Source organism: Panthera onca, chromosome C2 (genome assembly GCF_046562875.1).
Source record: "Panthera onca isolate mPanOnc1 chromosome C2, mPanOnc1 haplotype 2, whole genome shotgun sequence".
NCBI classification, from domain to species: Eukaryota; Metazoa; Chordata; class Mammalia; order Carnivora; family Felidae; genus Panthera; species Panthera onca.
The window spans coordinates 91,533,442-91,549,320 of NC_138347.1; the positions used below are offsets into that span (position 1 = coordinate 91,533,442).

At 34.7% G+C, this 15,879-nt stretch overlaps 1 protein-coding gene across 10 annotated transcripts in view; it reads right to left on the reverse strand.

The window, feature by feature from the left end:
• NAALADL2 (N-acetylated alpha-linked acidic dipeptidase like 2) overlaps positions 1–15,879 on the reverse strand; it is a 1,341,335-nt gene that overhangs the window by 808,723 nt on the left and 516,733 nt on the right. The window lies entirely within an intron of this gene.

A 15,879-nucleotide genomic window follows, 5' to 3' on the forward strand; every position in this document is an offset into this window, starting at 1 on the left:
TAGATAACATCACTAATTGTGGCCTTCTGTTTTTATTGCAGCAGCACTGAAAAGAGAGCCAAATTCATGCAGCTCTGTTTAATCATATAACTAGAAATTTTAAGGTCACATTCCAGGGTCCAAGATTCCAGGGAAACTGTGGTCAAAGTTCACATTAAAATAAACAAACATACAAATATATAAATAAATAATAAACCTTTACCTCAAAAGCTTTGTCAAAATCTATGATTTTATTTGGTTTATATCTGATCAGTATGACCACAACCTTTAATCCTCATTAGATTAATTACCACTTTCAATTTGAGTCTGAATACTAAACACAGTCCTTGTATTTTTTTTCCCTTAAGTTTCAAGTTCAATGTTCTCTGATGTCATGACAATTCCATATGGAAGTATGACCTTGTGAACCACTAATATTAGGCAAACTGGGTTTCTCAAAACAATTCCAAAAAAGTCAATGATCTGAGGAAGAGCTCAGCTTATACAAATCTTCTGGAAGTTTCTAGTAACTCATCAAATGGGTGAGTGAAGTAAACCACATGGCCAAATATTTCCGAGATATTCACCAAATGTAGATGCCTAAAGGTACATTCAGAAAGATTTCTTCTATTATATTATACCTTGTAAACTCTCCAGAGAAATAATGCATGGAATCTGGACACATCAGACTTCATTATGTTCTTGAACACGCTTTCTTCCATTTTAAATGTTTAACCTCTGGTGAACGTATTCAACATTTCTGTGTTCACAGTTCTCCAGAACTTATTCAAGAACTTATAGCTCATTTATATAATGCTCATTATATAAAACTGAGTATTAATTTTTATTTCTTTCTCTATTTCAGTAGCTTTCATACTTTTGACATTCATCAGAATCTGCTGAAAGCTTTTTAAAACAGAGTGCTAGGGCCCACCAATAGAGTTTCTGATTCAGTAAATCTGTAGCTGGGGCCTGATAATTTGCATTTTCAACAACTTCCCAGGTGATGTTGATGTTGCTGCTTCAAGAACTACACTTTGAGAACCACTGGTCTATTATGACAAAAAGATTCAACCAAACTACACTCCAGTCAGTCCAAATTTGGTAGAGTAGCAGCCCATTTTGTGTATAATTGGAAAGCTGCCTACACATATACACACTCAGGCAGTCCTCTGCTGTCATTTGATCTCTGTACAAAAGAAGTGTTATAATTTTTCACTGGAAATTGTCAGGATCAAATCCAATGTATAATAATATGTGACAATTAATAAATGATATACATTTTTTTTAAAACTAACTTTCATTTATATTTTGATGATTTATTTGTAGTAGGTATCCAAAGGGGAAGAATGATGAATACTTTTTTTTTAACCTCAAGCTTTTTTTTTTGCATTTTGCACATCATAATCATTATAGAGCATCCTATTTATAAGTAACGTACCCAAGATAACACAACTAATTAAGTGATAGAGAACAGATTTGAACTTAGCTCTGTTTGACTATTCTATAATGATACATCATTATAGTCCAATAATGTCCAGATATCATTAGCCTATTCAAAATTTATTAACCTAAGTGTGGGAGGGCTATTCACAATTTATTAACCTAAGCGTGGGAGGGCTTACTCTTGTATAAGGTATTACATCTGATGCTGGGAAAACATAATGAAAAAGATAAAATCTTCTGCACTTAAGATTATAAACATAATAGAGAAGTTTTACATGCAAGTAAAAAGCTTCAATACAAAGTGATGAATGCTACCATATCAATAATATAGTATATGACACTGAAGTCTAGTTTCAAAACCCATTTCCCAAAACAATATAACCTGATCTTCAAAACAACTTGAGAGAATTAATTGACCAGACTTTTTGTTTCAATTTGATAAATGAACCAGCTGAAAAACAAAGACTTTACATGACTTTCCTTTCATTCCATTCTCTAGATCAAAGTTTCCCAAGGCACACTCAACCAAAGACATACTTAGAAGGAGAAAAATAAATTAATTAAAGGTTCTGTAGGCAATTCTGTATCTCTCCTTGGAGATCCATAATGCATATTATCATTTTAATAATTCTAAGAACACTTGCAGTAAAAACAAAGCAAAAGACTTATTAATTTTGCTTAATCCAGTGTTACCCAAATTTATGTAACCATGAAACTCAGTATGAAACTCCTGAAACAATGATCTGAACTTACAGTTTTTAATGACATTTTGCAGAGACCTAAACATTTTCAGAAAATTGTGGTATTGGAGTGGGGTGCACTGAACTAGTCCTCCTTGACTTCTTCCCTCCTCCCCTGCCAGCCTGGCTTCACTCAGGAAAGTTCTACTTTTATCTGTATTCTAGAGATTACCCAAGTCTAATGAAAAGTCACTACTTTAAGTGAATCACCAAATTTATACTAAACACCCAGGAAAAGCATTTGAATAGGACTTCATGTTGAAATATAATTGAAGTTCATTTTATATTCAAAAAACAAAATAAAAAATATAGGCTATAATTGCAGCCTAAATTTTTACAGTGAACAAATAATGAATAAGGTCATTATAGAGTTTTAAAAGTTTTTTGAAAAAAATTTTGATAGCATGACAGGATTTTTTACACAATGTTTGACTTTTGCATAATTAACATAAAAAGCCTCCTCAATAATATTTAAACCTCTCATCATTCCCCCCCCCCCCACCTAAGGCCTCTCTTAATCCTTTGACAAAAATACATAGCAGTCTTTTCAAAATATCTACCCTACTATTATCTTAAGCCCCTTTTATGGGCATATTTTATCATTACCACAGAGAAAGCCAAAATTAAAAAATATACAGAGAGAGATTACAACCATGCATGAAGAGACTAAATGTTGAGAGTGAGGTGGAGAGAGAAACAGTAAAGACTGTATGATATGGTAGTGTGCATTAATGTTTTTATTTTCTGTATTTTGTAATGCTTTACCATCGTAGAGTCATGCTAATCCTGGAAGAGACTGCCCGCCACCCCCAGCCCGTTAATTCCTAGAGACTTTAAACTAGCCCCAACTACCTCTTCTATCTAGCTCACACACCACACCAATATTCCCCATGTCCTAATCACCCCAGGACTAGGTGCCTAAGCACCTAGAGATCATTCCTATGTCCCAGAATCCCCAAAATTATTCAAACCAACCAAACCTATACTGTTTACCTTGCCCTGCCTTGCCTTTCTCTTGAAACTACAATAAAGAATCTGGGCCATGCTGTCCACTCACTCTTTCTGCCTCCTGACCAAACCTGTCACTTCCCCATATGGTCCTACATGATGTGGCATGCCTCTTTCTCTTGGAAACTGTAAGTAATAAAACTTCTTTCAATGGCATTGACCTCTCCATGTTGTCACTCACTCACCTCTATAAATTAAATCCCAGATACAATCAAACATAGTGGCAGCACTCTCTGCCAGGTCACCATTCATTAATGGCCTTACATATAATTTGATCACTTCACCAACAGTACATACATCAAATTCATGAAATCTTGCACTTGTTGCAAGGTTTAGATTTTACACTTTGCAATTTGCTTATGTAAAGTAGTCAGGCATAAACAATATTAGATAGGGGAAACTGACCAAGGTTTGATCTTGTTCTATGACCTTGCCAGATGATTTTATTAGATGACCTAACAAGACTGACCTTGATAGATGAGGATATAAAGATGTGTGTTAAACTGGGAATAGAAAGGGGGATATTTAAGTAGGAATTAAATATGTAATCAGTTCATTGAAGATTATTTTCATCATTCAATAGTTGTTTCTCTATTTCATAGAGGCAAAATATCTTAAATAATAAATCATTAAATAACCAGGAGTCCCTGTCTACACTCTACATATGACATAATTTATACTTACAAAGAAAATTTCATTGTAAAGATATGTCCAAACCGGGTGGAAAACTACTCCTAGAAAAAAGTCTTTACCTGAGAAGCTCTTATTTGAATAATAAGACTTCCCTTATTTCCCTTACCTTTCCTCCTTACCTTACCAAGCTTCCTCTCCTCCCCCCAGAATCCCCTCTCCCCTTGTTTAGTCTAAGATAGTATATAAGCCTGAATCATCTGGGTGCCTCCTGGGGTCTCATTTCATTATACAAATCCCACAAATACATAATTGAACTGTTTTCTTTTTTCTCTTGTTAATTTGTCTTTTATCATTTTGATTTGAGGACCCCAGCCCTTGAACCTAGCAGATTTTTCTTCCCTAATATCATCTCTGCCAGTGTGGGGAAAACCAAGTTAACCTTCTGTTACTATTTTACCATTTTGAATTTTTAAAGAGAAAAAGTGAGGTTTTGTTGTCATAATCTAAGGCTTATTTACAGAATCTAAAATTTCCCCTAAGGTTTTATTTTTATCTTTTATGAACTACTGAATACAAATTTCAAACAAATTTTCAGTTTTATTTTAAATTTTTTTTAACGTTTATTTCTGAGACAGAGAGAGACAGAGCATGAACAGGGGAGGGGCAGAGAGAGAGGGAGACACAGAATCCGAAACAGGCTCCAGGCTCCAGGCTCCGAGCCGTCAGCACAGAGCCCGACGCGGGGCTCGAACTCACGGACCGCTAGATCATGACCTGGGCCGAAGTCGGACGCATAACCGGCCAAGCCACCCAGGCGCCCCAGAAATTTTCAGTTTTAAATAGAATTTAATATCAGTATATTTTACACTCTTGAGAGCTGCAGCTTTTTACAAATGCAGTTTTGAAGATATAATGGATTAAAACTGCAAATAATGAATTTCAAAATATAAGACAAAACATATTTTAAATCCATAGTCAAGTGGGGAGGCATTATTTATACCATAAGGAACAAGCCTAACAGGCATAAACATGTGTCCCCATAAACATAATACATTTTTATTAACACTAAATACCTGTAACTAGAAAATGTTTCTTTCACTAAACAAATATTCTAATAAAAGTTACATTTATTCTAAATATTGCTAAGTATATTTATAAATAAACTAAAGAAACACATCCATATTAAAACTATTATAATAATTTTATCTCTCCTTTTGGATTTGAAAAACATTTCATGATCTTTCAAGGCTTTGAGCTACCATTATAATCATTTTTTAGGGACACCTGGGTGGCTCAGTCAGTTGAGCGTCTGACTTTGGCTCAGGTCATGATCTCGCGGTTTGTGAGTTCGAGTCCCACATCTGGCTCTGTGCTGACAGCTCAGATTCTGGAGCCTGCTTCAGATTCTGTGTCTCCCTCTCTCTGCTCCTCCCCCGCTCGTGCTCTTTCTCTGTCTCTCTCTCAAAAATAAAGATATAAAAACATTTAAAAAAAAACACCAAAATTTCAAAATAATTTATATAATCATTTTTTTAATTCATGCATTCAATCCTCAAATGCCTCTGATATGGCATATATTATATACTAGGTTCTGGAAATAAACCACAAATGAAACAAGTTTTGCTCTTGAGAATTTTACAGATCTGTTGAAGGGACAAATGATTCACTAGGAGTTACAATACACAGTGCTATGCGCTATAATAAGGGCATGCTAAAATGGCCTGGAGAGATCAGAGGTCGTTTCCAAATGAAGACAGCAACTAAACTCAGTAAGAGCTGAAAAGCCATTCTAGTCTGTAAACTCAGAGGTAAGAGAGAGTAAGCCTGGCCTCAGGAAGTGGGATGGTGGCAATACATAAAGCCAAACTGGTCACAAGAAGTCAAATTATAAAGTTCTTGGGCTGCTAAGAATTTAGACATTATCCTGAAGATAATGTGAAGCCACTGAAAGATTTTCATCAGGAATGTACAATGATGGATACTGTTGAATGTTAGAGGCATAGTATTAAAATTTATAGAATCCCAAATGTCAGCAAACATAGCAATTAATAACAGCATTTTTTTCAGAGCAGGATATATATATTTATAATATAAAATTTGTGTTAGTTATATTAATATATTATACTGTTCTATATCATCCCTGTCCATTAAATATGCAGTATTTTTGCCTTTTAAAAAACATACTTATACTCGCTGAAATAGATTGCTGTATTGTTATGTATTTTATGTATTTATCTTATACAGTCGAAAAAATGCTTATAGAAGAGAAAAATAAAATTTCAATCATATTAGGTATTGGTCTTTTATTACAATACTGTGATCAGCTGAAGAATAGATAGATTTGAACAAATAAGAAAAATTAAGAAGACTTCAGAGAAGAGGATAAAAATTCTTTGAAGAAAATAAAATCTACAAGAGAAGGTCAAGAGAGCCAAAACCAATTTGCTAAGAAATTGTAAAGAATGTCTTAGAAACTGTCTTAAGATACAGTTTTTCTTCTATGGATTAAATAGGCAACATCTCTTCTGAGAGATCATAGTCCTCCCTTTTGTCTCCTTTCACCCAAAAAGAAAGAAAAGAAAAAAATTCCAATCATCCATGTGAATTATTTCCGACTCACCGAGATAGAAAGTGAAATTATTTATCATCATTCTCTGGTTAATATTTCTTTTAAAGATAAATTAAACATTTGCCTACAAAAAATATATCAATATATGTAACTTCAGGGAAACTACTACATCATTTCTTGGGTCTTCTTAAGCTTTTTCGATTATAAAAGGTAATTGGTTGCTTTTATGAATTACTGGTATAATGGGATTTCATACTATTCTAAGACAATTTATGATTAAATGTTTAATTATATCTAAATGCTAATGATACTTTTAAGGCTTTTATCTTGGCCATATTAGGAAAAATAAATTCACCTCCCAAAGTTTATTCATGACAATGGATTTTTGCTATTATTGGGGAAAACATGTTTTTATAGTAAGTATTAATGGAGCATGGCCAATCAAAATTAAACGACTTTCCCTGTCCATTCTCATATATACCAACAAACATTCCTTTAAAAAAATTATATTATAGAAAGGAGAGACTAAGCTCTGAAGAAATCATTTTGCTTATCCTGGGATCTTTATCCACTAGCATGTAGGCCTCTTTTTAAGTACTTTGACAAAGGATAAGTAATTAAAAACTGATATTAAAATTGACTAAATTATATTATTATGCTTATTTTTATTCTTCAGTAGGATACATGCCCAATATGGGGCTTGAACTCTGAACTCTGAGATCAAGAGTCACATACTCTACCACTGAGCCAGCCAGGCCCCCCAAAATTGACAAAATGATTTTAAATAATATATAAGCAAAAGAGACAAGAGAGAAATTTTCAACTTAAAAATTTTCAACTCCATCATATTTTCTAAATAGACTGGCATGTTTAATGATACAACATAGCATAAGACAGGGTTTAAAGTCCTAATTCTAAAGCAAACTTTCTGGCTTAAATTCTGACTCCTCCATTTCCTAGTATATCCTTGTATGAGTCTATTCACCTCTCCATATTTCAGCTTTCCCTATGTCTCAGTTTCTTCATCTGTAAAAAGGGCATAATAATAATATCAACACCTCACAGCATGGTTGTAAAGATTACATTAATTAATACGTGCAAAACATTTAAAACAGGGTTTAGTGCATACTAAAACTGTGTAAATGTTAAATACGCTTTGCCTAGTCTCTTAAAATTTCCCAGATATCTAACATTTTGGCCATACATAATGAAATCATTTTAATATTCCAGGAATACAATCCTTAATTACAGGCAGGGCTGAATTCCAGCCCCTATTTACCAGTAGAGCCTTACATGATGGCTTATAGCTGGCATATATTCTGAGTAGTCAGTGCCCATGCCCTATTAGTGGTTAAATATTTTGACTATCAACCCTAATTTTAGGTGGTAACTATCTTCCAGTAAAACTAGATTATCCTGGAGCAGTATTTTTCACCTAAGTTCTGAATATTCCCTGGGTTTTCATCCTGGTGTAGGATGGTGGTGGGGAGGGAAGAAAGCTGGAATGGGTCTCAGGCCTTTATTTTATACATTGGAGTTAAATAAATGCTTTCACCTAAAAACAGGGTCTCACAGCCTTAAATCAAGCTGAAATTCTTCTACTAGAGGCTGTTTTGAAAAAGCATTTTGTAGAAAATTTGTCAACTACTCTTCAGCAATTTCTTTACAACACCCATTGCCCTTCTATTCTGATAAGAACAAATTCTAATTCCTTGACATTAGAGCTGAAATTTTTCTTCCATAAGCCTACCATATTATCTGTAACATTTTGCATTAAAGATGGTTTCATATACATATATGAAATCTGTCATATATCAGCTAAACAGCGATCCAGACAAGAATCGATGTCTGGGATGCCTAGCACGTTAGTACTTAAGCACTCCATAAGTAATAGTATATTATTTTTACTACATTATTTCATTGAGTTTTCTCAATGAATTTTAGGGTATCCTCAATTCAACAGAGGAAGTAGAGGCTTTAGCTAAGAAGATGAATTAAAGTATCCCAAGGTCATGCTACTAGGATTTGAGGCCAGTAGTCTTCTAACTACGCTTACAGTGTTCCTTTATCTTCCATGAAGAGGGCTGGGGAAGATTCCCAAAGATACTTACATGGCAGAGTGAAAAGGCCTGAGTGACCACTTCAATGAGAAGTGACCAGCTTTCATGAGCTGTGGATTCATAACTTATCTCTCCTCCATTGAAAATATAGGCTAAAGCCCCAAACTTGAATCTTGAAGAAAAAGGGTAATCATCTTTCAATAATTCTATATATTATTTTCTTTTTTTAGAGGAAAGTTGGCATATTTACAAGTGAAGTTTCTGTTAAATAATTTCATTTAAATTTGTCTTTAAAGAAAAGTGTACTGTTTCTTCTTATTATGTAAAATGTGCTGAGCATTGAGTTGCATCCTTAACATTTACCATTTCATTTAATCTCTATACCACACTAGTTTACTGATGAAGAAAGTTAAGCAGAAAAAATAAATGAAGTAACTTTATGGCCACAGATCTAGTAAGGATTCACCTCGATCCAAACCCTATGAGCACTTATTTGCCATATATTGTTCTCACTTGTTCTTGCTCCCAAGTCTTACCCTAAAAGAAATCATAATAAAAAAGTATGCACAGACACACACAAATGCAGTGTGTAAATAGTGTGATAAGTAATACACATGAATATAAAAATAAGTGAATAAAAATAACTTAAAGAAAAAGCTATACCAAGAAAGATTAAGAATATATATAAATATATTTTCATATATATATATATATAGACATATATATGAACATATACAAATGTTAATACCGTTTAAAACTAGATGATGGGCTTATTTACTCCTTAGATATTTATTATTTTCAGATTTCCTTTAATGAGCATATGCTACTTTTAAAATGAGAGAAAAAGTTATTTAAAAAAAAAAAACTATTCTTGTCACAAATATGTATAACTAACTTTTATTCCACCTTCTGATCTTTCATGAATTTTATCCAATTCAATGCTGTAAAATAATAGAAAAAATATGTATGGGTTTCTACCCATGGTTCCTGGCACAGAGGTCCTAAAATTCTTTATAATTTCTGAAGTGATAAGAGCATTAAGAGTATTTTTTGTTCTAATATTTTGTCTTTGGTACGGGTTCTTGACACACTTCCTAGACCCCTTGGAGTGTCCTGGGTAATAGCAGTCTGTTTTTATTCTATGAGGAGACTCTTGCCGGGATTTTGAACAGTTCCTGGATGGGGACCAGTTACTAGAAAGACTAAGCCAAGACGAGTAGCTTGGAATTATCAGCTCCTCCACCCGCTCATCCTCCAGAGAGTGGAGAAGGACTGAAAATGGAGGTTATTAATTGATCATGCCCACCTGATAAAGACCCCACAAAAATTCCAAGGGTATGACGTTTGGATAACTTTGGGGTTGGTGAAAACATATAGGTGCCAGGACAGCAGTGTGGCCTAGAGGGGGCATGGAAGCTCCAGGCCACTTGCCCTATGCATCTCTTCTCCCATCTGGATGTTCAGCTGTATCCTTTACAATATCCTTTTTAACAGACTGGTAAATGGTATGTAAACTGTTTTCCTCAGTTCTGTAAGCTGCTCTAGCAAATTAATCAACCTGAGGAGGGGGTTGTGGGAACCTCTGATTTACAGCAATTGGTTAGAAACACAGGTAAAAACCTGGACTTGGGACCGGCATCTGAAGTGGGGGCTGGGGGCAGGCCCAAATTTGGTCAAAACCAAATTAAATTGTAGGAGATCCAGCTGGTGTCACCAAGAATTGTGTGTCACTGAGAATTGCTCGTTGCTGGGAAAAATCCCCACATAACTGGGTCAGAAGTATTGTGAGTACGGTAGTAATGTGAAAGTGAAAGAGACACACAAGAGGAAGAAAGTCCTCCCCCACACATTTGCCTAAGAAAAAATTATCTATCTGTAAACATATTCAGGTTTTAGAATTTTTAGAGCTAATTCTTAAATTCATTATGGCCCATCATCAAGGATCTGAACTTTGCACTGTCACACTTTAGCTTTGCCAATTTAGAGCTTGCCCCAGTGCCTCTGGGAGGACTTCCCTACTTTCCCCTCCTAGAGATGTCCCCCCATCTTTGCCATTCTCTTCTCTTTCACTTCTTGTTCACCAAATTTCCAGCCTGTCCATACCCCAATTTGTTATACACAAAAGCAAGAGAGAGAAATAATGGAAGAAGAAAGAAGAAATTATTTTGTTCACTTCAATCTTATTAATATTTCCTCAAGTCAGTACCATTACAGACAAGAAACAAAAGGGGGAAAGACAGCAAGCAGAAGGGTAAAGAATGAAAAAAAAAATAGTGGAGAAGGGGGAAGAAAAAGTTATTTTGTACCTAATATTTCCACCTTTGGAAGGAAAAGGGAAGAAGATCAAAGTTTCATATTTAAACTCAGAAGCCTTTAAAATCTTTATCACTTTCCTGAGACTCTTATCCATTCACACCCAATAGTAATGCAATCATAGTCATGAGACATTTATTTAAAACATGACTCAGAGTTGTTATTGAGGCAGTTGATGTTAGCTGGGACACATCTTAAATCACAGCTGCTTCTCTATTATAGCCACAGGGCAAAGCATCATTTTGGAAAACAGAGAATTGTGGATTAAAGAATAGCTCTGTGTGTGTGTGTGTGTGTGTGTGTGTGTGTGTGTGTGCATGTGCGCATGCGCGCAAGAGATAGAAAGTGAGAGAGAGAGAGATGGAGAGAATAAAAATTAGAAAAAATAGGGTATGAAAGCTAATGAGCAAAAAGGCTATGAGCAAAACACTATATAAATTAGGCTTTATATCTTAATTGCATCTTAGGTACCAGCTATAGGCTCACATAGATTCTTGCCTCCTTAGGTTTTAATGCTACCAAGAATTATTAATGAATGTGGATTAAAGAATTTTATTTTTAAATTACCCTTGGATAAAGAAACTGAATCTGTTGGTCATCTGTATCTATAGATTTATGTTATATATGTTTCTAGAAAAATAATTTATCTATACATTTAGTAATACTAAATAAGCATAGTTCAAATCATTTGGTGTCCTCTTAAGATTTTTCAAATAGCCACTGGAAAAAGTCTCATCATGTGCATTAACACTGCTTTGTTCTAGTTAATGTCTAGTTAATGTATTTGTGTAATTGCTTACTTAGGCTTGCGAATGACAGGGCTTGTTAAATGCCAGAGAAAAATCAATCATTCCTCTAAAAATTAAGTCTTCTAGTAATGTATTTATTTTTAATACAGTTTTTTTCATTCAGTAATTTACAAGTAACAGGTTTTTTTTTTCCAAATGATAGGTGTCTTAGGCAGGAACCTAAGCACATATACAATCTCTCTTCAAGAGTCTAGACCCGCTAGTGGCAAAGCCTGTACTATTTACTGCTCAACCTTATTCTACATGCTTCATGATACAAACAAAGGCATAAACAGGGTTCAAAGGATGAGAATATACATACAGTTGAAAGTATGATCACATGGCAAAATAAAAAGGATTAACTGGGAATATAAAAGTTGGCGTTTTAGGGAAAAGGATTGTACCTGTTTCATTTCCATAATCTTTCATCCCTCTTCAAATATACCAGAGTGCTTTTACAGGTCAGATGTAAATGTACTTCTTAGGTAAAATTAAGCCACAGTACAGAAGAACTGTCACAAATGCAATCATTAGGTAAGCTCCTTTACGTTGTGTTCTATCATCTATCTCATTTGAAGAGGAGCCATTATTATAATTCAGCTGTTTAGTTCAATAAATATTTATTGAACACTTGTACACTGCAGAACTGTCCTGAGCCCTGGGAATACAAAAATGAAAACAACTGGCATGGTCCCTGTCCACATGGAACTCAAAGTCTCTATTTTTGTCTTTTTGGTCACAATTTGGTAAAAGCATAAAAAATTCTAGAAGAGAAATAAAACTGCTTGTCTACTTATAAGCTTGCCCTGAGTCTGATTAAAATCAGTTTCTTATTGTTGTTGTTGTTTGTTTGTTTTTGTTTTTGTTTTTGTTTTTGTTTTTACATCCTATTTGGCCAGACAGTCCACTGTGCTGTCTTGCCCACCATCTCATGGGTGCTCACTTGACCTCCAGGATAAAATTGTCACTGTGGACATTTTCTGGATGGCTGCCTTAAGATTTTGGTAAATTTTGCAGCTGGGAACTGGAATAAATCCCCAAGCAGATGAAAGCAGTATCCAACGGACACTCCAAAGACCCCTGCCACACCATACAGTTCAACTGAAGAGAGAAATATAAAACTTAGGTTCTTAATATTTACTTGTTTCTACACCTTCTTTGGGACAGTGGAAGGAATTAAAACATTTCAGTGTCCCACGATGAATTTCTGTGGGTTTCTAACAATGATTTGCTATTCTTCATTTAGGACAATGCTATGCCATTTGATGAGTGCACACTCTTGGTGGACAAAGAGTGGAATTTGGGTACAGATATCTAAATAATTGTATCCTACAGAGTACAGCAAATATAAGTGGCATACAAATAGGATCTTGGTCATATTAGTATCACATTATTATAAATTAAGATGAACAGTCATTTTCAGCCTAAGTGGTTGCTTTTACAATCAACAGTAGTTCAGTCACTGAATCAAGGTAAACAATAGGAAATGCTACTTCCTCAGAGCACTCTTTTAGAAATATAAGACAATACAACAATACATATAAGAAGACACACTAAACAAACTGGACTTGTATTAAAATAAGTAATTGTGAATATGACTAAAATACAATGTATAAGCTCAATTTCTTCTAGTTATTTTATAAATTACAAAAAGGCTATCCTGCTATAAATTATGATCAAAACCTATAAGACAGTTTGAAGAAATTATGACTAATTATTTTGCAAAATTCCTTTCAAATCCATCATAAAAAAGAAGAAAAGCTGCCCTTATTATACTTTATAGAGTACTAATTGTATAGGAAAGTGAATCAAACCAAGTATAAAAGTAAGGATTACCTATGTCAATCATATGTATACTACATAATTTATTAGTTTTCTATTGTTGCATAAGACATGACTACAAACTTAGCTTAAAACAGCACACATTTCTTATCTGTTTCCTTGGGTCAAAGGTCTGAGTTTTGCTTAGGTATATCCACCCCCCTCAGGATCTAAAAAATCTGCAATCAAGGTGTTATATGCACTAAGACATTTTCTTTCAGAACTAGGAGTTCTCTTCCAAATTTAGTCCCTTGTTAGTGGAATTTAGCTCCTTGTGGTTGTAGGACTGAGGTTCCTAATTTCTTATTAGCTGTCAACCAGGGATTAATCTCAGTAACTAGAAGCTGCCCACATTTCCCCACCAAATAGCCCCCATCTACAGCCCCAACATGGTTGTTTGCTTTCTTCTAGGACAGAGGAAAGTCTTTTTCTGATTCTAATTCCCCATCCAGATAATATAATATAATCATAGCAGAGACCACTCCATCACCATTTGTTATATAACTTGCTAATCAAGGAAGTAACTATCTCATCTTATTTGAGGATTCTGCCCATCCTCAAGGGGAGAGGATTATTCAAGTTATGTACACCAGAAGGCAGGAATCTTGGAGATCATCTTAGAATTCTACCTAGCACAACAATGCTGTCTTATTTGCAATATGATTGGAAATTAGTATATCCCAATATGAATATCTTTTATAACATCTTCCAATACACACTATCAAAATTATTATTTATCCTAATAACATGATTACTGTCATAGTCAATAATCATTATAAACCCCAACTAGTGAAGAACATGACAGAAGCAGAAAGATGTCAAGTCAGCTTCAGAGGGCTTTTAAGTCATTCAGAGAAGGCAATGAGAACAGAATCCAGTATGCTGGTGCAAAGTCTGTTTCCCTAGCTCTGTACCATGGCACAATTCCTCTATTAAGTAAAGGCAGATGGCAACCTGATGCTAGTGTACCACTTATGAAGGAAACTGGCAAATACTTTTCTTTCAAATGGTAACTAATTCATTAAAACCAAACTGACTGTAAAGCAAGTTTTCATAATTTCCCAAATTAGCAGAATTTCAAAAATGATTTCTATTTTGAAAATTGAAGTAAAAAGTCCTTTCAAATGTAGATATCTTTATAACAAATATCATTAAAGCTATAACATTAATCTTATATAAAAATAGCCATCTATAAAAAAACTTGATATAAACACATGGAAGTCATTGAAATTGGATATTGCCTTCAGTTTCATTAATACTGAGTCATATAGATTCATATAGCTAATTTCATCTAAATACATTAAAATAATAGTTCTTTCTTCTAAAACGACTGTTTAATTTACTCTTCTTTCATGTAGAAGTATAAGAAAAATTGACCAGAGAGTGTTACATTGAGAGTAAAAGTGTTGCTTTTTCTTTTAATCAAGTAATTCCCTCTTGAAAATGTGTTGTGTAATAGACATACAACTATAATTTTTGCCCTCAAGATATTTACAACTTTGTAATGGAGATAAAACAAGTATGTAAATGACTGTAATATAAAATAGTGCCATAATAGAGGGTAAAAACAAGGCAATGGGTTTCTAGGGAGACGGCAATCCCAATCAGTTCAAAAAAACATTCCCTTTTTCATTCAACAAACACTCTTCATAACTAATGTAATAGCGTCCTTCCCCAAATTTATATGTTAAAGTCCTAACACCCAGAACTTTAGAATATAACCAGTTGTCTTTGCACATAGGGCCTTTAGAGATAATTAAGCTCAAATGAGGTCACATGAGTGGGCCTTAATCCAATACGACTGGTATTCTTGTAAGAAGAGGAAGAGACACCCATAATACATGTACATAGAGAAAAGGCCAAAGGAGGACACAATGAGAAGGCAGTCATTTGCAAGCTAACGAGAGAGGCCTCAGAAAAAAACAAAACAAACAAACAAACAAAAAAACACAATTGAACTGGCACCTTGATCTTGGGCTGTCAGAAAAGCCACCCAGTCCATGTTACTCTGTTATGGTAGTCTTAGACAACTGATATGCTCTTCCGCACAGGAAAAAACTAGTGGTAAGTTTAATAGACCAAAAGACGATAAATCTTGAGCCACAAATTATATTTTCCCCTGTAGGATTAATTTACAGTACTGAACAAGTCTCTAGATGTCACAAACATAAGTTCTATGGGGCTAGGCAGATGAGTGAAAAGTGCCTGGGATTAACAAAATGGGAGTGGTGGGAACCAGAGCCAAATGGGGAGTTCATCACTCGGATAAAGATGCTCATCCTACTGTTTATTTATTTATTTTGAGAGAGAAGGGGAGAGAGCAAGTGCAGGCACGCAAGAGCAGGGAAGGGGAGGAGAGAGAATCTTAAGCAGGCTCCACACTGTCAGCACAGAGCCCCACTGGGCTGGATCTCATGAATCCTGAGATCATGACCTGAGCTGAAATCAAGAGTCCAACACAACCAACGGAGCCATCCACGTGCCCCTCAACTTTATTATGTAATCTCTCGGGATATGAGTTC